This window comes from Mobula birostris, chromosome 27 (genome assembly GCF_030028105.1).
Source record: "Mobula birostris isolate sMobBir1 chromosome 27, sMobBir1.hap1, whole genome shotgun sequence".
In the NCBI taxonomy this organism is placed as follows: Eukaryota; Metazoa; Chordata; class Chondrichthyes; order Myliobatiformes; family Myliobatidae; genus Mobula; species Mobula birostris.
In genome coordinates, this window is record NC_092396.1 from 2,454,241 (window position 1) to 2,477,969 (window position 23,729).

General features: G+C 44.6%; 1 protein-coding gene across 6 annotated transcripts in view; it reads right to left on the reverse strand.

Moving 5' to 3' along the window:
- LOC140188712 (polyhomeotic-like protein 2) overlaps positions 1–22,326 on the reverse strand; it is a 237,767-nt gene extending 215,441 nt beyond the window's left edge. For all 6 annotated transcript variants that reach the window (XR_011883363.1, XM_072245266.1, XM_072245263.1 and 3 more), the window contains exon 1: positions 22,244–22,326. The gene's annotated coding sequence lies outside the window, so the exon portion shown is untranslated. The remainder of the gene's footprint in view (positions 1–22,243) is intronic.
- Between the last annotated feature and the right edge of the window lie 1,403 nt (positions 22,327–23,729).

The following is a 23,729-nucleotide window of genomic DNA, read 5'->3' on the forward strand; positions in this document are numbered from 1 at the left end:
ACTAAGCAGTACACCTCTGGACGGCGGGAGGAAATCCACGTGCTCACGGGAAGGAATGTACAAACTCCTTACAGGCAGCATCAAAACTGAACCCTGAACTCCGATCCCCCAAGGTGCAAACAGAATCACAGTAACTGCTATACTACCATGATGCCTTGATTCTTTTTGACTTCTCTGTTCCTGGGCATTTGTGCTTCCATGCCAGGCTGTCATGCAACCAGTTAGGATACTCTTCACTGAGCATCTACAGACTTGGGGGTAGACACATCGACGATAACACAAGTTACACAGATCCTTCTTATAACATGGTTCATTCTCTTACAACTTCAGCTTGAATTACAAGACTCAAATATATGTTTCTTTCACAGTTAACTTTTCCCACATGAATTTTGTGAGATTGAGTTTCTGTTAACTCTGCCGTGGATGGTCCCAAGCCCAGCTGTGAAAGGAGGAGAGTCAGGAATGGGGCTCGCAACACCCAAGAGCTACAGAAATGCCAACAGAAACTCCAAAGATCTCATTCCTGGGAGAAGGGGGTCTTCAAGGGGCTGCAGCTTGAATAAATGACAGATGGGCCCAGGGCAGAAGATTCTGGTGAGCTGGTGTTGGTGGCCTGTGTCCAAGTAGGGCTGATGGACTAAAGGAGAAGAGTCCTTATTCTGTACGTCAATAATTTTAGTAATGATTTGAGATTACACGGATAGGAGAAGGAGGAAGCTTGAACTATCACAGAGCTGCTGTAAAACTACCACGTCTGGGCTGTGGAGCCCAGTGGAAGCTTTCGGCAACATCTCAGGTCTATGGAGACCTCTAGTCCATATCTTCCCTCAAGGCGCAATTAATCCTCACCATCTGCAATTCTAACACAACTCTGCTAATTAAACCCAAGTTCAATACAACAGTCCGCATGTGATTTGCTTCCAAATAGATGTATGGAAATAATATTTCTAGAAGGACACAGAAAGAAGATTGCATTATTTTTGTTACAGAGCATCGATGGCGTCCATCACCAAAAGAGGATCGGCAGTGTCCGTCACCAAAAAATGGATCACACCTCGTTCTGATCTCAGTTGAATGAGAACCAATTTTCTCTAAAACTGATTGTCTCTTTCAGTTGCGGAGACACCGAAGCTCTGGAACTTCTCTGCATTTTAAAAGTCTGCATCTTTAACACCTTCAAAGTTCAAAGTAAATTTATTATTAAAGTATACAACAAATATTAAGTGCACCTGATCATTAATGCAAATATCTCATCAGTCAATCATGTGGCCGTAACTCAATGCATAAAAGCATGCAGACATGGTCAAGAGATTTAGTTGTTGATCAGACCAAACATCAGAATGGGGAAGAAGTGTGATCCAACTGACTTTGACCGTGGGATGATTGTTGGTGCCAGACTGGGTGATTTGAGTATCTCAGAAACTTTGAACTACTTGGATTTTTACACACCACAAAAAAAGATGCGAAAAACAAAAAAATCCAGTGAGTGGCAGTTCTGTGGGCAAAAACGTCTTGTTATTGAGGAAGGTCAGAGGAGAATGGCCAGTCTGGTTCAAGCTGACAGGAAGGTGACAGGAACTCAGATAACCATGCATTACAAGAGGGGTGTGCAGAAGAGCATCTCTGAATACACAACACGTCAAACCTTCTCATTGAGAGCAAGCCAAGTCTCGTCGGGAGTGAGTCACTGTTTGAGGTAGTGAGGGAGAGAGTGACATCTTGCAGGGTGGGAGCAATTTGATAACTACAACTGTCATCAGCATAGAGTCACTGTTTTAGCCTATCAAGAGATGTAGGTAGAGTGGCCATTGTTGGAGCGAGGCAGGGTTAGAGTGGTCTGGCTTTGGCTCAACAGGCTTCGGTGAGAAAAGGCACAGATTCAGACTCCAAGTAACTTTCCAGTAAGTGTTTTTTTCTGTTAGTACATAGCTGGTGTACTGAGAACGTGTACAGAGTTAGTGGTATGTTCCTCGTGTGAGATGTGGGGACTTTGGGAGACCTCCAGTCTCCGTGATAACTACATCTACATGAAGTGCACTGAGTTGCAGCTCCTTAAGAGACTGTGTTAGGGAACTGGAGCTGCAGCTTGATGACCTTCGGCTCGCACGGGAGAATGAGAAGGTGAGAGAAAGGATCTGCAGAGAGGTTGTCACCCCTAAGCTGCAGGGGCAGGTGCCTGGGTGACTGTCAGCAGAGAAAGGGAATAGGCAGCCAGTGCAGAGTATCCCTGTGACCATTCCCCTCAATAATAAGTATACTGATTTGGATACTGTTGGAGGGACAACCTACCAGGGAGAAGCTGCAGTGGGCAGGTCTCTGGCTCAGAGTACGTCTAAGTGGCTCGGGGGAAAGGTAGGGGGAGAAGAGATGAGAGATGAGCTGTAGTGATAGGGGGTTTGTTAGTTATAGAAACAGAAAGGAGGTCCTGTGGACAAAAACAAGATTCCCAAACGGTTTGTTGCCTCCCGGGTGTCAGGGTCGGTGGACACCTTGATCGAGTCCACAGCATTCTTAAGTGTGATGACAAGCAGCCAGAGGTCATGGTTCACGTCAGTACCAATTATATGAGTAGGCAGGGTGACGAGGTGCTACCAAGTGAGTTCAGGGAGTTAGGTGCCAAGTTAAAGGACAGGACCTCAAGACTGCTATCCGTGCCGTGTGCTAGTGAGGCCAGAAACAGGGAGATCATACAGTTTAACACATGGCTAAGGAGTTGGTGTAGGAGGGAGGGCTTCAGATTTTTGGATCATTGGGCTTTCTTTCAAGGAACGTGAGACATGTACAGAAGGAATGTTTTGTACTTGACCTCAAGGGGGACTAATTTCCTAGCAGGAAGGTTTGTTAATGCTGCATGGTGGGGTTTAAACAAGAGTTGCAGGCGATGGTAGCCAGAGTGCCAGAACAGATCGTGGAAAGGTTGTGGAGAAAGACATTGTTAAGCCTACGCAAAAAGGTAAGAAAATTCAAAAGTTTGAGCACAGTGGGACTAATGTTCCGAGCTGCGTATATTTCAATGCAAGGTATATTGTAGGAAAGGTGAATGAGATGAGCTTAAGGCATGGATCAGTATGTATGTAGAATTATGACATTGTAGCCATTAATACAACTTGGTTGCAGGAGGGGCAGGAGGGGCAGGACTGGCAGCTCAATGTTCTGGGGTTCTGTTGCTTTAGATGCAACAGAGTGGCAGGGTTTAAAGAACAAGGGGTGGCATTATAGTCAGGGAAAATGTCACAGCAGTGCTCAGACAGGGCAGATTGGTGGGCTCATCAACTGAGGGTTTATGGGTAGAAGTGAGGAATAGGAAAGGCATGCCCACCTTAATAGGATTATAATATAAACAGCCCTCAAGATTTAGAGGAGCAAATCTGTAGAAAGATCACAGACTTTTGCAAGAAACAAGTCTGTGAGAGTAGGTGATTATTTTTAATTTTCCACATATCGGTTGATGTTGTATACTTAGGTTTTCAGAGGGTCTTTGACAAGGTGCCTGACATGAGGCTGCTTAACAAGCTATGAGCCCATGGTATTACAGGAAAGATTCTAGCATGGATAAGGCAGTAGCCGAGGCAAAGACTGAGAATAAAGGGAGCGTTTTCTAGCTGGCTGTTGGTGACGTCGTGCTCCACAATGGTCTGTGTTGGGACCGGTTCTCTTTACGTTATACGTCAACGATTTGGATGATGGAATTGACGGCTTTGTTGCAAAGTTTGCAGGTGATATGAAGATAGGTGGAGGGGCTGGTAGCTTTGAGGAAGTAGAGAGGCCACAGAAGGACTTAGGCAGATTAGGAGATTAAGCAAAGAAGTGGCAGATGGAATAGTGTCAGGATGTGTATGATCATGCACTTTGGTAGAAGAAATGAAAGGGATGACTATTTTCTAAATGGAGAGAAATACATAAAACACTGAGGTACAAAGGGACTTGGGAGTCCTTGTGCAGGATTCCCTAAAGGTTAATTTGCAGGTTGAGTCTGTGGTGTGGAAGGCAAATGCGATGTTAGCATTCATTTCTAGAGGACTAGAATATAAAAGCAAGGGTGTAATGTTGAGGCTTTATAAAGCACTGGTGAAGCCTCACTTGGAGTATTATAAGCAGCTTTGGGCTCCTTGTCTTAGACTGCAGAGGGTTCTAAGGAGGTTCACGAAAATGATTCCAGGATTGAACAGCTTGTCATATGAAGAGCGTTTGATGGCTCTGGACCTGTATTCATTAGAATTCAGAAGAATGAGGGGTGACCTTATTGAAACCTATCAAATGGTGAAAGGCCTTGATAGGGTGGATGTGAAGAGGATGTTTCCTGTGATGGGAGAATCCAAGACCAGAGGACACAGACTCAAAATAGCGGGATGTCCTTTTAAAACAGAGATGAGGAGAAATTTCTTTAGCCAGAGAGTGGTGAATCTATGGAATTCTTTCCCACAGGCAACTGTGGAAGCCAAGTCTTTATATATATTTAGGATAGATTCCTGATTGGTCTGGGCATGAAGGGATATGAGGAGAAGACAGGAGATTGGTGCTGAGGAGAAATTGGATCAGTTGTGATGAAATGGTGGAGCAGACTTGATGGGCAAATGGTCTAATTCTGCTCCTTTATCTTATAGCTTTATATTGACTGGGAATCCTATACTGTAAAAGGGCTGGATGGGAAAGAATTTGTCAAATGTGTTCAGGAAAGTTTTCTTAATCAATACAGAGAAGTCCCAACTAGAGAGAGTGCAATCCGAGATCTCCTATTAGGGAATGAGACAGGAAAGGAGACAGAAATTTGTGTACGGGAATATTTGCATCTAATAATCATAATACCATTATGAAAAATGCAATTATGGAAAAGAGTAAGTCTGGTCTTTGGATTCGGATTCTGAATTGGAGAAAGGCCAATTTTGTTGGTAACAGAAAAGATCTGGCAAGTGTAGATTACAACACCCTGCTTTCTGGCAAAGGTATACTTCATAAATAGTAAGTGCTTAAAAGTGAAATTTTGAGGGTACAGAGTATGCATGTTTCTCTCAGAATAAAAAGCAAGGATAACAGGTTTTGGAAACCTTGGTTTTTGAGAGATATTGAGGCCCTGGTTAAGAAAAATAGGAGGTGCAGAGCAAGTCTAGGCAAGTAGGAACAAATGAGGTGCTTACGGAGTACAAGACATAGAAACATAGAAAATCTATAGCATAATACAGGCCCTTCGGCCCACAAAGCTGTGACGAACATATCCTTACCATAGAAATTACCTAGGCTTACCTATAGCCCTCTATTTTCCTAAGTTCCATGTACCTATACAGGAGTCTCTTAAAAGACCCTATCATATCCGCCTCCACCACTGTCGCAGGCAGCCCATTCCACACACTCACCACTCTCTGTGTAAAAAAACTTACCCCTGACATCTTCTCTGTACCTTCTTCTAAGCACCTTAAAACTATGTCCTCTCATGCTAGCCATTTCAGCCCTGGGAAAAAGCCTCTGACTATCCAGACGATCAATGCCTCTCATCATCTTATACACCTCCATCAGGTTACCACTCATCCCAAGGAGAAAAGGCAGAGTTTACTCAACCTATTCTCATAAGGCATGCTCCCTAATCCGGGCAACATCATTGTAGATCTCCTCTGCACCCTTTCTATGGTTTCCACATCCTTCCTGAAGTGAGGCGACCGGAATTGAGCACAGTATTCCAAGTGGGGTCTGACCAGGGTCCTATATAGTTGCAACATGACTTCTCGGCTCTTAAACTCAGTCCCACGATTGATGAAGGTCAATGTACCGTATGCCTTCATAACCACAGAGTCAACCTGCGCAGCAGCTTTGAGTGTCCTATGGATTCAGACCCCAAATCCCTCTGATCCTCCACACTGCCAAGAGTCTTACCATTAATGCTAATATTCTGCCATCATATTTGACCTACCAAAATGAACCACTTCACACTTACTGGGTTAAACTCCACCTGCCACTTCTCAGTCCAGTTCTGCATCCTATCAATGTCCCGCTGTAACCTCTGACACCCCTCCACACTATCCACAACACCACCAACCTTTGTGTCATCAGCAAATTTACTAACCCATCCCTCCACTTCCTCATCCAGGTCATTTATAAAAAATCATGAAGAGCATGGGTCCCAGAACAGATCCCTGAAGCACATCACTGGTCACTGACCTCCATGCAGAATATGACCCAGCTACAACCACCCTTTGCCTTCCGTGGGCGAGGCAGCTCTGGATCCACAAAGCAATGTCGCCTTGGATCCCATGCCTCCTTACTTTCTCAATAAGCCTTGCATGGCGTAACTAATCAAATGCCTTGCTGAAATCTATAAACACTACATCTACTGCTCTTCCTTCATCAATGTGTTTAGTCACACTCTCAAAAAATTCAATCAGGCTCGTAAGGCATGACCTGCCTTTGACAAAGCCATGCTGACTATCCTGAATCATATTATGCCTCTTCAAATGTTCATAAGTCCTGCCCCTCAGGGTCTTCTCTATCAACTTACCAACCACTGAAGTAAGACTCACTGGTTTATAATTTCCTGGGCTGTTTCTATTCCCTTTCTTGAATAAGGAAACAACACCTGCAACCCTCTAATCCTCAACAACCTCTCCCGTCCTCATAGATGATGCAAAGATCATCGCCAGAGGCTCAGCAATCTCCTCCCTCGCTTTCCACAGTAGCCTGGGGTACATCTCGTCTGGTCCCGGTGACCTATCTAACTTGATGCTTTTCAAATGCTCCAGCACATCATCTTCCTTAATATCTATATGCTCAAGCTTTTCAGCCTGCTGCAAGTCATCCCTGCAATCGCCAAGATCCTTTTCCATAGTGAATACTGAAGCGAAGTATTCATTAAGTACCTCTGCTATCTCCTCCGGTTCCATACACACTTTTCCACTGTCACACTTGATTGGTCCTATTCTCTCACGTCTTATCCTCTTGCTCTTCACATACTTGTAGAATGCCTTGGGGTTTTCCTTAATCCTGTCTGCCAAGGCCTTCTCATGGCCCCTTCTGGCTCTCCGAATTTCATTCTTAAACTCCTTCCTGCTTGCCTTATATTTTTCTAGATCTCTATCATTATCTAGTTTTTTGAACCTTTTGTAAGACCTTCTTTTCTTCTTGACTAGATTTACAACAGCCTTTGTACACGACGGTTCCTGTACCCTACCATCCTCTCCCTGTCTCATTGGAACGTATCTACACAGAACCCCACATAAATATCCCCTGAACATTTGCCACATTTCTTTTGTATGCTTCCCTGAGAACATCTGTTTCCAATTTCAGCTTCCAAGTTCCTGCCTGATAGCCTCATATTTCCCTTTACTCCAACTAAACATATCCCTAACTTGTCTGTTTCTATCCCTCTCCACTATCTCCAACATGCTCTCCCACTGAGAGACCTGACACCTGACCAGGTTCATTTCCCAATACCAGATCAAGTACAGCCTCTCCTCTTGTAGGCTTATCTACATATTGTGTCAAGAAACCTTCCTGAACACACCTAACAAACTCCACCCCATCTAAACCCCTCTCTTTAGGGAGATGCCAATTGATATTTGGGAAATTAAAATCTCCCACCACAAGAACCTTGTTATTATTACTCCTTTCCAGAATATATTTCCCTACCTGCCCCTCGATGTCCCTGTTACTAATGGATGGTCAATAATAAACACCCAGTAAAGTTATTGACCCCTTCCTATTCCTAACTTCCACCCACAGAGACTCCATAGACAACCCCTCCATAATTTCTGCAGCCATGACACTATCTCTGATCAACAATGCCACACCTCCACCTCTTTTACTCCCTCCCTGTCCTTTCTGAAACATCTAAAGCCTGGCACTCGAAGTAGCTATTCTTGCCCCTGCGCCGTCCAAGTCTCTGTAATGGCCACAACATCACGGCTCCAAGTGCTGATCCATGCTCTAAGCTCATCTGCTTTGTTCATAATACTCCTTGCATTAAAATAGACACATCTCAAACCATCGGTCTCAGTGCGTCCCTTCTCTATCACCTGCCTATCCTCCCTCTCGCACTGTCTACAAGCTTTCTCAATTTGTGAGCCTACTGCCCCTTCCTCCGTCACTTCAGTTCGGTTCCAACCCCCCAGCAATTCTAGTACAAATGCGTGAGAACACTTAAGAAGGAAATCAGGAAGGCTAAAACAAGGCATGAGGTAGCTCTAGCAGACATGGTGAAGGAGAATCCCAAGGGCTTCTGCAGATATATTAAGAGAAAAATGATGGCAAGGGGACAAAATTGGTCCTCTGGAGGATTCACATGGTAATCTATGCGTGGAGCTGAAAGAGATGGGGAGGATCTTAAATGGATCTTCTGCATTTGTATTTACTCAGGAAATGACAGTGTTTATAGATGTGAGGCAGCAGTGAGGTCCTGGACCCTATACAGATTACAGAAGAGCAGCTGAGGAGGTGTTTGTTTCCATGAGTCAAGTTAGGAAGTATAAACCCCTGAAGCCTGACAAGGTATTTCCTCGGACCTTATGAAAGGCAGGAGCAGAAATTGCAGAGGCCCTGGAAGAGATATTTAAAATATCCTTAGTCACAGGTGAGGTGCCAGAGCATTGGGGAATGATAACAATGACAATAATAATAATAATAATAATATTTCATTGATCCCAAGTGGGAAATTCTTTTGTTACAGCAGCAACATTTAAAAACACACTTAACAGTGTGTAGACTTAACTAATAATAAAGTACAGAATAATAAATACACAATAATGTACCAATGTGCAATAATAATGTACAAAATAATAAAACAGAGGCTATTGTACTATGATGTGTGTTCTCCTGTCACACAGAGAATCAGAGTGCCAGGACAGTTAGTGGAGAGGTTGTGGAGGCAGATGCTGGTGAGACCTCAGACAAAGTCAGCAACCAAAAGGTTGAGCGTGGTGCAACAACATGGCGAAGGATTGAAAGTGTTGTACCTGAAAGCACGCAGTATAAGGTAGATGAACTTGCAGCACAGTTGTACATTAGCACGTGTGATGTCATAGGCATCACGGAATCATGAATGAAAGACGATAGCTGGGAACTTAATGTCCAAGGGTATACAAAGGGCCAGCAGGAAGGCAGAAGGGGTGGCGTTGCTCTGTTGGTGAAGAATGACATCAAATCGTTAAAAAGAGGTGACAAAAGGTAGAAAGGTGTTGAATCATTGTGGATAGAGCTAAGGAACTTCAAGGGTAAAAAGATCCTGATTGGAGTGGTAAACAGATCCCCAAACAGTAGTAGGGATGTAGCCTATAAGTTACAACAGGGGATAGAAAATGCACGCCAAGAGGGCAATGTTGCAATAGCCATGGGACACTTTAAAAGGCAGGAGGAAGAGAGCAGTGTGCCACGCGCACGCAGCTCTCCGGTGAAAATGATATTTTATCCGTTAAATAGGGGCCGTGGACAATTCTGATTTGATGGGAGACAGACGTGAAAGCACAGAGGAACATCTGGAGAAATCTCTGAAACGCAGGTTCGCTGCTGTTGTTACTACACGATCAAGAATCTTCCGGAGGGAAGGCCTCAAAATCCCCGGCTTTGCCTGCTGTTGGCGACCAAGATTGAGGTCGAATCGTTCGGATACAGATGGTGCTCGGTACTTGGTGTCGGAGAGCTGATCGGAGGCTCAGAATTTTCGGATGACTCAGAGTCGGGCTGTGGTCGGGCATGGCAGGGAAAGTTTTTCTTCCTTCTCCTGTCTGCATGAGATGTGGGACATTTGAGAGACTTTGAACTTTTTACTGTGCCATGGACTGTTCTTCATCAAGTTATGGTATTGTTGCACTGTTGTAACTATATGTTATAATTATGTGGTTTTGTTAGTTTTTCAGTCTTGATCTGTCCTGTGTTTTGTGATATCACACCGGAGGAAATATTGTATCATTTCTTAATGCATGCATTACTAAATGACAATAAAAGAGGACTGCGAGTCTTCATAATCTAGTATGCAGGTAGATTGGAAAAATCAGGTTGGTGCTGGATTCCAGGAGGGGGAAATTCTAGAGTGCCTATAAGATAGCTTTTTAAAACAGCTCATGTTTGAGCCCACAAGAGGATCAGCTATTCTGGATTGTATGTTGTGCAATGAACCAGAATTGATTCAAAGGCTTAAGGTAAAAAAAAACCCTTAGATGCGAGTAACCATAATATGACTAAGTTCACCCTGAACTTGGAGAAGAAGCTAAAGTACCAGTATTCCAGTGAAGTTAAGGGAATTACAGAAGCATGAGAGAGGAGTTGGCCAAGTTTACTGGAAAAGAACACTGGGAGGGAAGGTGACAGAGCAGCAATGACAGAATTTCCGGAAGCAATTTGGAAGGCACAGGATATATACATCCCAAAGAGGAAGACATATTCTAAAGGAAATATGACACAACTATGGCTAAAAAGAGAAGTCAAAGCCAACATAAAAGCCCAACAGGGGGCTTAATTAATAGAGCAAAAGTTAGTGAGAAGTGGGAGGATTCGGAAGCTTTTAAAAACCAACATAAGGCAACTTAAGGTGAAGATAGAATGTGAAAGTTAGCTAGCAAATAATATTAAAGAGGATACCAAAGGTTTCTTTAGATACATAAGGTGTAAAAGAGAGGCAAGAGTGGATATTGGACTGCTGGAAAATGATACTGGAGAGGTAGTAATGGTGACAATGAAATAGCGGATGAACTGAACAGGTATTTTGCATCAGTCTTCACTGTGGAAGATAACAGCAGTATGGTGGAAGCTCCAGGTGTCAGGGGTCATGAAGTATGTGAAGTTTCCTTTACTAGAAAGAAGCTTCTTGGGAAACTGAAAGGTCCGAAGGCAGATAAGTCACCTGGATCAGATGTTGTGCACCCCAGAGTTCTGAACGAGATGGCTGAAGAGATCATGGAGGCATTAGTAATGATCTTTCAAGAATCACTAGATTCCAGAATGGTTCCGGAAGACTGGAAAATTGCAAATGTCACTCCACTCTTCAAGAAGGGACAGAAGCAGAAGAAAGGAAACTATAGGCCAGTTAGTCTGACCTTAGTGGTTGGGAAGATGTTGGAGTTGATTATTAACCACGAGGTTTCAGGGTACTTGGAGACACATGATAAAATAGACCGTAGTCAGCATGGTTTCCTCTCGGGAAAATCTTGCCTGACAAATCTGTTGGAATTCTTTGAAGAAATAAAAAAGCAGGATAGATAAAGGAGAATCGGTTGATGTTGTGTACTTGGATTTTCAGAAGGCCTTTGACAAGGTGCCACACATGAGGGTGCTTAACAAGCTATGAGCCCGTACTATTTTGGGAAAGATTCTAGCATGGATAAAGCAGTGGCTGATTGGCAGGAGGCAAAGACTGGGAATAAAGGGAGTCTTTTCTGGCTGGTTGCTGGAGACTAGTGGTGTTCCACAGGGGTCTATGCTGCATCCAATTCTTTTTACGTTACATGTCAATTATTTGGATGATGGAATTGATGGTTTTGTTGCAAACTTTGCAGGCGATATGAAGATAGCTGGAGGGGCAGGTAGTTTTGAGGAAATGAGAGAGGCTACCGAAGCAGAATAGAAGAATAGGCAAAGAAATGGCTGATGGAATACAGTGTCAGGAATTGTATGGTCATGTACTTTGGTAGAAGAAATGAAAGGAATGGCTATTTTCTAAATGGAGAGAAAATACAAAAAACTGAGGTGCAAAGGGACCGGGAAGTCCTGGTGCTGGATTCCTTAAAGGTTAATTTACAGGTTGAGTTTGTGGAGAGGAAGGAAAAAGTGCTGTTAGTATTCATTTCAAGAGGACAAGAATATAAAAGCAAGGATGTAATGTTGAAATTTTATAAAGCACTGGTGAGGCCTCACGGAGTATTGTGAGCAGATTTGTGCTCCTTATCTTAGAAAGGATGTGCTGAAACTGGAGAGGGTTCTAAGGAGGTTCATGAAACTGATTCCAGGATTGAATGGATTGTCATGTGAAGAGTGTTTGATGGCTCTGGGCCTCTATTCACTAGAATTCAGAAGAATGAAGGGCGAACGCATTGAGACCTATTGAATGGTGAAAGGCCTTGATACAGTGCATGTGGAAAGGATGTTTCCTATGGTGGGAGAGTCTAAGACCAGAGGACACAGTCTCAGAATAGAGGAGTGTCCTTGTAGATGGAGAGGAGGAGAAATTTCTTCAGCTGGAGTGGTGAATCCGTGGAATTCTTTGCCATAGACAGCTGTGTTGGCCAAGTCTTTATGTATATTTAAGGCAGAGGTTGATAGATTCTTGATTGGTCAAGAGGTATTGGTCAAGGGTATATGGGGAGAATGCAGGAGTTAGGGGCTGAGAGGAAAATTGGATCAGCCATGATGAAATGGCGGAGCAGTTTTGATGGGCCAAATGGCCTAATTCCGCTCCTATATCTAATGGTCTTAATTAATTACAGGTGATATCCGATAAAGTGGCAACTGAGTGGTTTTGCTCATCTTGTTTTAAATTGACAATGTTTCCGTGAAGTACGTCAGAATGTTGTAGAGTGTTTGATAAATTCAAGCTGCCATATATTCCTTAAACATCCCAAGACAAATCGTGTGCTTAGGGAAAGATGCATGCAGCCAGTGATGAGGAAACAAAGTGTCCTCTCGAGATTGACAGGAATCACGGCTGATGTTAACCATTAGGGGTTAACTGATGGGGTCAGACCCAGCCCGATTAGGAGTGCAGCACAGGGTGGTCAGACTGAGTGAATCACGAAGATTTAAAACTTACCCCCTGTACACCGAACAGAGTGAAACGTATCGTTGGTGTTAACAAACAACACATCCAAGAATGTGCAGGGGGCAGCCTGCAGGTGTCAGCACACATTCTGGTGCCAACATAACATGTCTATGTTGTCCAGTGGAACAACCGGATTACTGTTGGGGTGTGCAGTAAAACGGGTGTGAGGATGGCAGAGGATGGAGGGCATTTTGAAGGAATCGTGTGTGCTGTGGGATTCCTAATATAGAGGGGTGATTCGAGTAGTGATATATGGAACTGCTTATTATAATTTTCCACCAATCTATTGGGAGAATTTATTAAGATAGAAATTTATCACATGTGCTGCCACACACTCTGGCTCCAAATTGGCATGCTCACAATGTTCAGAACAACTGAGAACACAACAAGCAACAAAAGAACATCAGCAGAAGAGCAAAGCAAGCCCTGTTCTCCCCTCCTTCCCATGCACATGCAGTCCTTCAACCCCAGGACAGGGTATCTTTTTCAGCCTTGCACTCGCAGACATCAGGCCTCGGGGATTGAATCGACTCTCAGGCCTCGACCCCAAGGACCCACCGATCACAGGGCATCAAAGACCGGCCTCGCTGAGTCGTGAACCCTGGGGGTCATTAGACCTCGGAGGCTGGAAAATGCATTTGGATCCAGTCATCTCTCTGCTTTCTAAAGATCAGGCCAGAGTCCAGGACAATCCTGCGGCAGGAGCCATTTACCTCACCAACCCCTGCAACAGAGACCAGCTGGAGACATGGGGAGTGGTGGGACACGTCTGCCGAAGGAGAAAGCTGAAAGATCCCACCTCTTGTGAAAGGGAGTGAGGGAAGTAGTGAACGACCAGCAAGAGAATCAGAATCAGGTTTAATATATAACCAGGTGACGATTGAATATTATTTGTTATTGTTAAAGTCACTTGTATATTCACCCTGGTAGCGCTAGAATTGCTGCCTGAGCCTTTAAGAGCAAACAGTAATGTGATTACGCACGTGTGGAGTGGAAAGAAGAGATACAATGTTCTAGAAAGCACATCAAGTACTGGGTGCTATTCCCCCCCTCCAGGGGTACTGGTCATAGGGTGAGGAAAGGTGAATAATATTTTATAATATCCATGCAAATTCATTATATACTTGTTTGTAAATCTAGAATATTGGTACTTTGAAATGTTTTACATGTGGATACTTTAGATTTTTGCGAGTAAGGTATCAGCACTGGATAGAGTGGTTGTGCGAAGTTTTCTATCCGCCAAGTAGGTTAGTCTTTCCAGTAATTTAACAATAGACAATAGGTGCAGGAGTAGGCCATTCAGCCCTTCAAGCCAGCACCACCAGTCACTGTGGTCATGGCTGATCATCCACAATCAGTACCCTTTTCCTGCCTTCTCCCCATATCCCTTCACTCTGCTATCTTTAAGAGCTCTATCTAACTCTTTTTTGAAAGAATCCAGAGAATTGGCCTCCACTGTCTTCTGAGGCAGAGCACTCCACAGAACCACAACCCTCTGTGTGAAAAAGTTTTTCCTCAACTCTGTTCTAAATTGTCTACCCCTTATTCTTAAACTGTGGCCTCTGGTTCTGGACTCCCCAAACATCAGGAACATGTTTCCTGCCTCTAGCGTGTCCAATCCCTTAGTAATCTTGTATGTTTCAATCAGGACCCTGCTCATCCTTCTAAATTCCAGTGTATACAAGCCCAGTCGCTCCAATCTTTCAACATGTGACAGTCCCGCCATCCCGGGAATTAACCTCGTGAACCTACACTACACTCCTATAATAGCTAGAATGTCCTTCCTCAAACTTGGAGACCAAAACTGTACACAATATTCCAGGTGTGGTCTCACCAGGGCCCTGTACAACTGCAGAAGGACCTCTTTGCTCCTATACTCAATTCCCCTTGTTATGAAGGCCAGCATGCCATTAGCTTTCTTCACTGCCTGCTGTACCTGCATGCTTACTTTCAGTGACTGATGAACAAGGACACCAAGATCTCGCTGTACTTCCCCTTTTCTTAACTTGACACCATTCAGATAGTAATCTGCCTTCCTGTTCTTGCCACCAAAGTGGATAACCTCACATTTATCCACATTAAACTGCATCTGCCCACTCACCCAACCTGTCCAAGTCACCCTGCATTCTCATAACATCCTCCTCACATTTCACACTGCCACGCAGCTTTGTGTCATCTGCAAATTTGCTAATGTTACTTTTAATCCCTTCATCTAAATCATTAATGGATATTGTAAATAGCTGCGGTCCCAGCACCAAACCTTGCGGTACCCCACTAGTCACTGCCTGCTATTCTGAAAAGGACCCATTAATCCCAACTCTTTGTTTCCTGTCTGCCAACCAATTTTCTATCCATGTCAGTACCCTACCCTACCCTACCCCACCTCCTTAACTACAAGGCAATATATTGTAAAAGTTTTTGTGACAGTTTATTTTTGTCTCATTTTATGGTTTCATGACCAAATGTGAATGTAACGGAGTAATGTGAATGTGTTAATCTCTGTTCACGTAGCGTGAGCGAGGAGAATTCAGGATCAGAATCAGGTTTATTGTCACCGGCATGCGTTGTGAAATTTGTTAACAGCAACAGCAGTTCAATGCAATACATAATATAGAAGAAATTTTGTTTCATAGTCTCGCCTATACGTATTTGAAAGTCAAGCACGTGTGTTCCAAAGTGAGTATACCTCTTTGTTAAGATGAGGTTTTTTTTATATTTTTGATGTTGTGTATAAGGTACAGGGTTGGTGGTTTTCTAATGTTGTTTGTATTGTATTTTAAAACTGCCACTACCTACCAGTTCTGTATATTTTGTTTTATTTATTTACACACTGCATAACTATTGATATACAAGTGTGTGGACCGAAATTAAGCTGGGATTGTAACAGCAGGAACTAATTTTTTTTAAAAATACATGTGTTGCTTTTATTTTTGATATCCTCTTTCTGTATTAAAACATCTAAAACAGATAAAGGAATTAAACACCCGATAAAGTATTTGTTGTCCTGAGTGTGTATTTTTCCCAGGCTACAAAAAAGATATCACTGACAGATGTCATGAAATTTCCTGTGTTACAGCAGCAGTAGTGATATATTTAAATTAGTGATACAGAAAGAGCAAACAAAGAAAAATAGTGAGGTAGTGTTCTTGGGTTCATTGTCCATTCAGAAATCTGATGGTGGAGGAGAAGAAGCTGCTCTCGAAACGTTGAGTGTGTGTTTTCAGGCTCCTGTACCTCCTCCCTGATGGTAGCAATGGTACAACAAATTTCACGACCTGTGCCGGTAATTCTGAGTCTGATTGTGGCTGACTTATTATCCCTCTCAACCCCATTCTCCTGCCTCTGACACCCTGACTGATCCAGAAACTATCAACTCTTGCTGTAAATGCTGAAGGAACTCTGCAGGTTGAGCAGCATCTGTGGGGAGAAATGAACCGTCAACATTTTGAGTGAGATCCTTCATCAAGTCTCAAGACCATTAGATGGAGGAGCAGGATGATGCCCAACGAGTCTGCTCTGCCAAACCAGCATGGCTGACTTATTAACCTCATTCTCTTACCTTCTCCTCGTGACCGTTACACCCTTAATGACTAAGAACCTATCAACCTCTACTCTAAATGTACCCAGTGATTTGGACTCCGCAGCCGTCTGAGGCAATGAATTCCACAGATTCCCCACCTTATATTCTATCCTATTCTGAGGCTGTGCCCTCTGGTTCCCACTGTAAATACCTGCCCTTTTCTGTTGCTCAGCTTTTTGCTGTAATGCACTTTTCATTCCACTCCACAGCAAACACTTAACACTTGTGTGTCTGGCCTCGTGTTATTGGAAGGGAAGTGATCCTTTTCTCACAGCTTATAATCATTAACTCCAGTAATTCTGGAATTCCAGGTATTGCAATAAAAACAGCGATTCACATTACTAGAGCCTCAGGGAAAGTATTTGGACTTTGACAAAATAAAAAGCAGGAATAACAAATTTTTAAAGAACTTGGGCTGAATTTAATAAAGTTTATCAAGATGCCTTTTGTCAGGCAGGCGGGAATTAAACTGTTCCATCAGAGCATGGCTGGCGGCGAACAGCAATGGCACGCCAAGCATAGACCTTGCCTCCGAACTCTCTCACAGGTCACTGGGTAACTCTGCAACTGAGCCAAAGAATCAGTAGAAAGTTACTCAAGAACAAAGGCTGAGATAAAGAAGACGTGAAGAGGACGTTTCCTACAGTGGGCGAGTCCAAGTCTGAAATCACGTACCACCAGACTTGAGGACAGCTTCTGCCCCACTGTTATACAACTATTGAATGGTTCCCTAGCATGACAAGACGGACTATTGACCTCACAAGCTAACTTGTTATGATTTATTGATTTAGAGATACAGCGCAGAACAGGACCTTCTGGTGTAATGAGCCGCACCGCCCAACAACCCACCCATTTAACCCTAGCCTAATCACAGGACCATTTACAATGGCCAATTAACCTACGAACCAGTATGCCTTTTGACTGTGGGAGGAAACCCAGACATTTCACAGGGAGGATATACAAACTACTTACAGAGGGTACCAGGATTGAACCCTGAACTCAAGTGCCCTGAGCTACAATAGCGTCATACTAACCGCTAATCTATCATGATGCCTACTTTACTGTCTACCTGCTCTGCACTTTCTCTGCAGTTATTACACTTTATTCTATATTGTTATTGTTTGACCTTGTTCCACCTCAATGTACTGTGTAATGATCTGATCTGTATGAACCGATAGCAATCCAAACTGTTCCCTGTATCTTCGTACACGTGACGATTCCAATTTTGGAATTTCTCTCGACGACGCTAAGCTGACCATAAGTGGACAACCCAGGTCAGATGGGGGATGGGGGATGGGAGTGGCAGGAATGGTCTCAGTACAATCCTCTCTGTTGGGGGTCCTTGAATTGTTGGCTCTGTGTTCATGCAGGCAAGTGGTGATCATTCCATCCCATCCTGGCATGTACCTTGTAGACAGTGATGTCATGGGGCAAGTCAATCCCCCAGTGTTACCCACCCTCTGACTAACCACAGTGGTTACATGGCTGGTCCTGTTGAGTTTCTGGAATCTTCTGTCCCACTATTGAGCATATCTACAAGAGCACTGCCACAGAAAGCAGCATCCATCATGAAGGACCTCCACCATCCAGGCCATGCTCTCTTCTCAGTGCAGCCATCAGGCAGGAGGTACAGGAGCCTCAGGTCCCACACCAGCAGGTTCAGGAAGTTATTACCCTTCAACCTGAACTGATGGGTTTTGCCAATGTTGAACAGATTCTACAACCTACAGTCTCACTTTCAAGGATTCTGCAACTCATGTTCTCAAACAAGAGAAAATCTGCAGATGCTGGAAATCAAAGTAACACACACAAAATGCCTGAGGAAGCATCTATGAAAAAGAGCAAAAATTGATTTTTCAGGCTGAGACCCTTCATCAGGACTGGTGAAGATCATGTTCTCAATATTATTTATTACTTATTTATTATTATTTTGTTTAAGTTTTTGTATTTGCACAATTTGTCATCTTTTGGACATTGGCTCTTTGGCTTTTGTGTGCAGTTTTTCCATTGGTTCTATTGTGTTTCTTCGCATCTGCTGCCAATCCCCACTAAAAATGAATCTTTCAGTTGTATATGGTGACATTTATGTAGTTTGATAATAAATTTACTTTGAAATTTTAATCCTCAGATCTGTCTCTGCCATTCTTGCATCCGCCTGCACTTTTACATTCCGTCGAGGATTCTGCATGCTGCCACCCCACCACCCCATGCCCACAGTTTGGAAAGTCTGAACACCTGGCTGTACTTCTACTCCCAGAGAATGAAGACTGCACCGTCAGTGCGGAGGACCAAGGTATGATCAAGGGAGGCAGAGGAGCACTTACAGAACAACCTTGAGTTGATGCACTGGACAATATACAGGGATTCACCTTCAAGGCCGAATGAATATCTCACAGCTGTCGGTGCATTCGTCAGAACCACTGCAGATGAGTGTGTGCCTTCAAGAACCTACTGTATATACTGAAACCAAACGCCATGGGTGAACCAGGAGATTCATAGTCTGCTTAGGAGTAGTTCTGTGGCATTCAATACCAATGATCCAGAAATATACTAGCAGCTCAGGTACAACATACAGAAAGCTATCTTAAGAGTGAAGAACAATTCCAATTGATGCTAGAGATGGAACTGGATGCATGTCAGCTCTGACAGGGCTTTCAGGCCATTACTTCCTACAAAGAGAAACCTAACATCACGAATGGCTGTGATGCTTCACTCCCAGATGAAGACGACACCTTTCCCGCACGCTTCGAAAGGAAGGATAAAACAACACCTGTGCAAATCCCTGTAGCATCTGGTGAACTTGAGACCTCTGTCCTGGAGGCCAACGTCAGAACATCTTTCAAGAGGGTGAACCCTCGCAAGGCATCAGGCCTCGAAGGAGTACTTGATAGGCTCTGCGTGTTCAGGAACATTGTCTCTCTGTCTCTCTCTCTCTCTGTCTCTGTCTCCCTCTCTCTCTGTCTCTCTCTATCTCTCTCTCTCTCTATCTATCTATCTCTCCTGTAGTCAGAGGTTCCCACCTGCTTCAAAAGGGTGACGATCATACCAGTGCCCAAGAGGAGCAGGTTGGGCTGTCTCAACAACTATCACCCAGTGGCACATAAATCTATGGTGATGAAGTGCTTTGAGAGGTTGTTCATGGCTAGAATCAACTCCTGTCTAAGCAAGGACCTGGATCCACTGTGTAGGTCTACAGTGGATTACTCTCACTGGCTCTCCATTCAGCCATTGTTCACCCGGACAATAGTAATACTCAGGTCAGGCTGCTGTTTATTGACTGCAGCTCAGTGCTCAACACAATCATACTCTCGGTTCTAATCAAAAGTCTCCAAAACTTGGGCTTCTGTATCTCACTCTGCAACTAGTTCCATTACTTCATCGGGTGACCACAGTCTGTACGGATCAGAAATAACATCTCCTCCTCACTGACAACACTTGTACCTCAGGCATGCATGCTTAGCCCACTGCACTGTCCTCTCTACACCCATGATCGTATAGCTAGCCATCTATAAATTGCCGATGACAACTACTGCTGCCAGAGTTTCAGTGATGAGAAGGCGTATAGGAGCAAGATTATCAGCTGGTTGAGTAGGGTCACAGCAACAGCCTTTCACTCAATGTCAGTAAAACCAAAGAATTGATTGTGGACTTCAGGAAGGTTAAGTCGAAGAAACACACCATCAGTCCTCATCGAGAAGTGGAAAGGGTGAGTAGTTTCAAGTTTCTGGGTGTCAACACCTGAGGATCTATCCTGAGCCCAACATATTGATGCAATTACAAAGACACCACAGCGGCTATATTTCATGAGGAGTTTGAGGAGATCTTGTATGTCACCAAAGACTCTAGCAAATGTCTACAGATGCATTGCAGAGAACATTCTAACCGGTTGCATCACCGTCTGATATGGAGAGGCCACTGCACAGGATTGGAAAAAGCTGCAGACAGTTGTAAACACAGCCACCTCCATCATGGTCACTAGCCTCCCCAGCTTCGAGGACATCTTCAAAAGGTAATGCCTCAAAAAGGCGATATCCATCATTAATGACCCCCATCAGCCAGGACATTCCCTCTTCTCATTGCTACCATAGAAGAGGTGGTACAGGAGCCAGAAGGCTTACACTCAACATTTCAGGAACAGCCTCTTGCCCCCAACATCTGATTTCTCAATGAACAATGAACCCATCAGAATCACTTTACTGCCAGTATGTGAAACAAACCAGAATCGATTGTGGTTCAGTACCAAGCATAAAACACAGGACAATACTATAACAGACATCACAATCACAGCCAATAATTTACAAGACAATAGCGCAATTAGCAGAAGTCACGTGTGCAAATGTCAGTAATCAAACTTTAATAAACATCAACATACGAACAGTCTCAATAATTATCAGCAGGACAGGGAGAGCAGGAAAGATTTAATGGATGTTGTTCAGCGACGGTTTAGGCATTACCCCTGAATGAGTTTTGTTCGTGTACACTACACTCACAGATTTCCCTCTCTTGATTTTGCTCTACTTATTTAATTTTATACATTTCCTATTATATTATGTGTCGCAATGTACTGCTGCCACAGAACAACAAATTTCAGGACACAAGCAAGTGATATTAAACCTGATTTTGATTTGCATCCAGCAATTGGCCACTATTGAACAACTCTGGAGAAGCAGTAATGCAGCAAACCAACTGCAGGTTTTAACTAACCATTCCAGAGTCAGTGACAAACAGCCACCAGACTAAAGGGACAAACAGCATGAACCAGGTGAGCCCCTGGGCCCATTTCCATGTTCCATGACACTAATAAGCTAGTCATCATTTTTTTTCTCAAATTAAAACTTTTAATCCTAATCGATAACAAAAACACAAGCGATTTTGCAGATGTTGTTAAATCCAGATCAACACACACAAAACGCTGGAGGAACTCAGCAGGCCAGGCAGCATCTATGGAGAGGAATAAACAGTCGAGGTTTCAGGCAGAGACCCTTCATCAGGACTGGAAAGGAAGGGGGCAGAAGTTGGGGGAGGGGAAAGGAGGTCAAGGTGGATCCTGATGAAGGGTCTCGGCCTGAAGTGGTGACTTTTTAAATTTCCCTTCATAGATGCTGCCTGGTCTTCCAGCATTTTGTGTGCATAAACAATATAACTCCTTGTATATCCTAGTATATGGTTAGTGCACTAACAATCCCAAACACATAAGCATGAAAATAAAATTATTAGAAGTCATTGCTAGTATTATTTAGATTAACTTAGAGCCCACCGGCATTCTCTCTGAACATGCCAGTAGACAGATCGCAAATATTTGTCTTCTGTCAGTAAACTCCCATCCAGTCATCCCTGAGCAAAGATATTTAATTTCAGTGGTTCCAATACTAAGTATTTCTCCTCCCTCACACACAGACACAGACACTACAGAACAGCAACAGCTTTTGCAGAAGTTACTCGTCCTGGCGATGTTGTGTCTACCAGACATCCATTTCTTTTAACTATTTCAAAGACGCACAGCGCAGAGGTCCCAGAAGACAAGGAGTTCTTTGCGAATGAGAAACCCAAGGCAGTCCGAGTGTAAGAATGCCAGGCCGATCCGCACGGGACCATTCCCCGCACTCTGGCCCCCGTGGGCGTGATGGAAGGGGAGCCAGGGGCACGCCGATAACAATGAAGACAGCCCGTGTTGGCGGTGCGCCTGGCACACGGGCACACTGCTCCGACCCGCCCGGTCCCTGGCAGTGCCCGCACATCCTTCGCCGGCAGGTTCGCACGGCGTTACTGTGACAACCCGCTCTTCGGCGCGCCGGGGAAGACCGCTCGCCGGAACCCGGCTGCCGCACAGCCAGAGACGCGGCAGCCCCGGCTCCCGGCTCCCGGCTCCCAGCTCCCGGCTCCCCGATCCCCGATCGCGCTCCAGCCCGCCTCCGCTCCCCCCACCCCCTTACCGTCAGCCGGCGCTCCGCACCATCGCTCTCTTCCCACCGAGAGCCGGCGGGGGGAGCGGCAGAGAATGCCTCAGTCATTTGCATCCCCCCCACCAAAACCGCAGCACGTGACGGCAACCCGCCAATAACCGGGGAGCAATGCAGCAAACCCCACCCCCAATGCATCGGGGTCGGGTCAGCCCGGCTCCGTTGCCGCTGCCGCCGCCGCCGCCGGAGCGGGTTGTGCGCTAACGCGCTGCAGCTATGGGCTCCTCTACCCGGGGACCTGGTGCGTCCTGTAAGATCCAGGACTGTTAATGTCACAAGTGTAAAGGAGAGCGAAATACTTATTACTCAGGATCCCAGTGCCCCACAAAGGACCCCGCAATAAATATAAATGCAAAGATAGCTTATGTACACAGATTGATTGTGTGTCCATACAGTGACGCTAGGCACAGGAGTGTCCGTGCATAAAGTGACTCTGGCAGGGAATGATAAAGTAGTGGTGGCTGGGGGTGTGGAGGGGTGGGTCAGTGGGTGGAGGTGTTGATCAGCCTCACTGCATAGGGAAAGTAATTGTTTTTTGAGTCTGTGGTCCTGGCGTGAATGTTAGCTTTTCACAAGAGATTTTGCAGATACTGGAAATCTACAGTAACACACAGACAAAATGCTGGAGGAACTCAGTAGGTCAGGGAATGTCTATGGAAATGAATAAACAGCCGACTGTGTATTCTCCTCCATAGATGCTGCCTGACCTGCTGAGTTCCTGCGGCATTTTGTGGGATGTATTTTATCTGCTCGTTCTGCAGCCACACTGACAGGACCCTAAAAAGACCCAAGTAACATCTTCTATTCCCCACTCTTATCTCTTCTCTTCTCCTCACCTGCCTATCACCTCTATCTGGTTCCCCTCCGCCTTCCCTTTCTTCCATGATCCACTCTCCTCTCCTATCAGATTCTCTCTTCACAGCCCTTTACCTGTACCACCCATCAACCCCCCCCCAGCTCCTCCTTCCCTCCCTCCTGACCCACCCGGCCTCACCTCACCTCTCACTTTCTGGCTTGATCTCTCCCCCCCCCGCCCCAAACCATCTTCTTATCCTTGCGAATCCTTCCTTTCTAGTCCTGAAGAAGGGTCTTGGCCCAAAACTGGACTGTTCATTAATTTCCATAGATGCTGCCTGAGCTGCTGAGTTCCTTCAGCATTTTGAGTGTGTTACTTTGCTGCTATGTCATCTGAAGTCATTAACTCCCAGTTCGTCAAATATCTTCCTAATCCGAGGAATGCACTCCAAGAGAGGCACTCTCCTGCATTAAGGATTTTATTTGATTTAGATATTGGTGAGGAATCTGCAATGTCTCGGTAATCAGTATGTCAGCAGCAGGCAAGGATTATTAGCTGCAGCCTCCGTTGCCAGGCAACTAGCTCAGACATCGCCCAGTGGAAGCAAATGCCAGCTACTCGCTGGAACCCGGTGATGTGGTGCCAAACCCATAACCCATTACT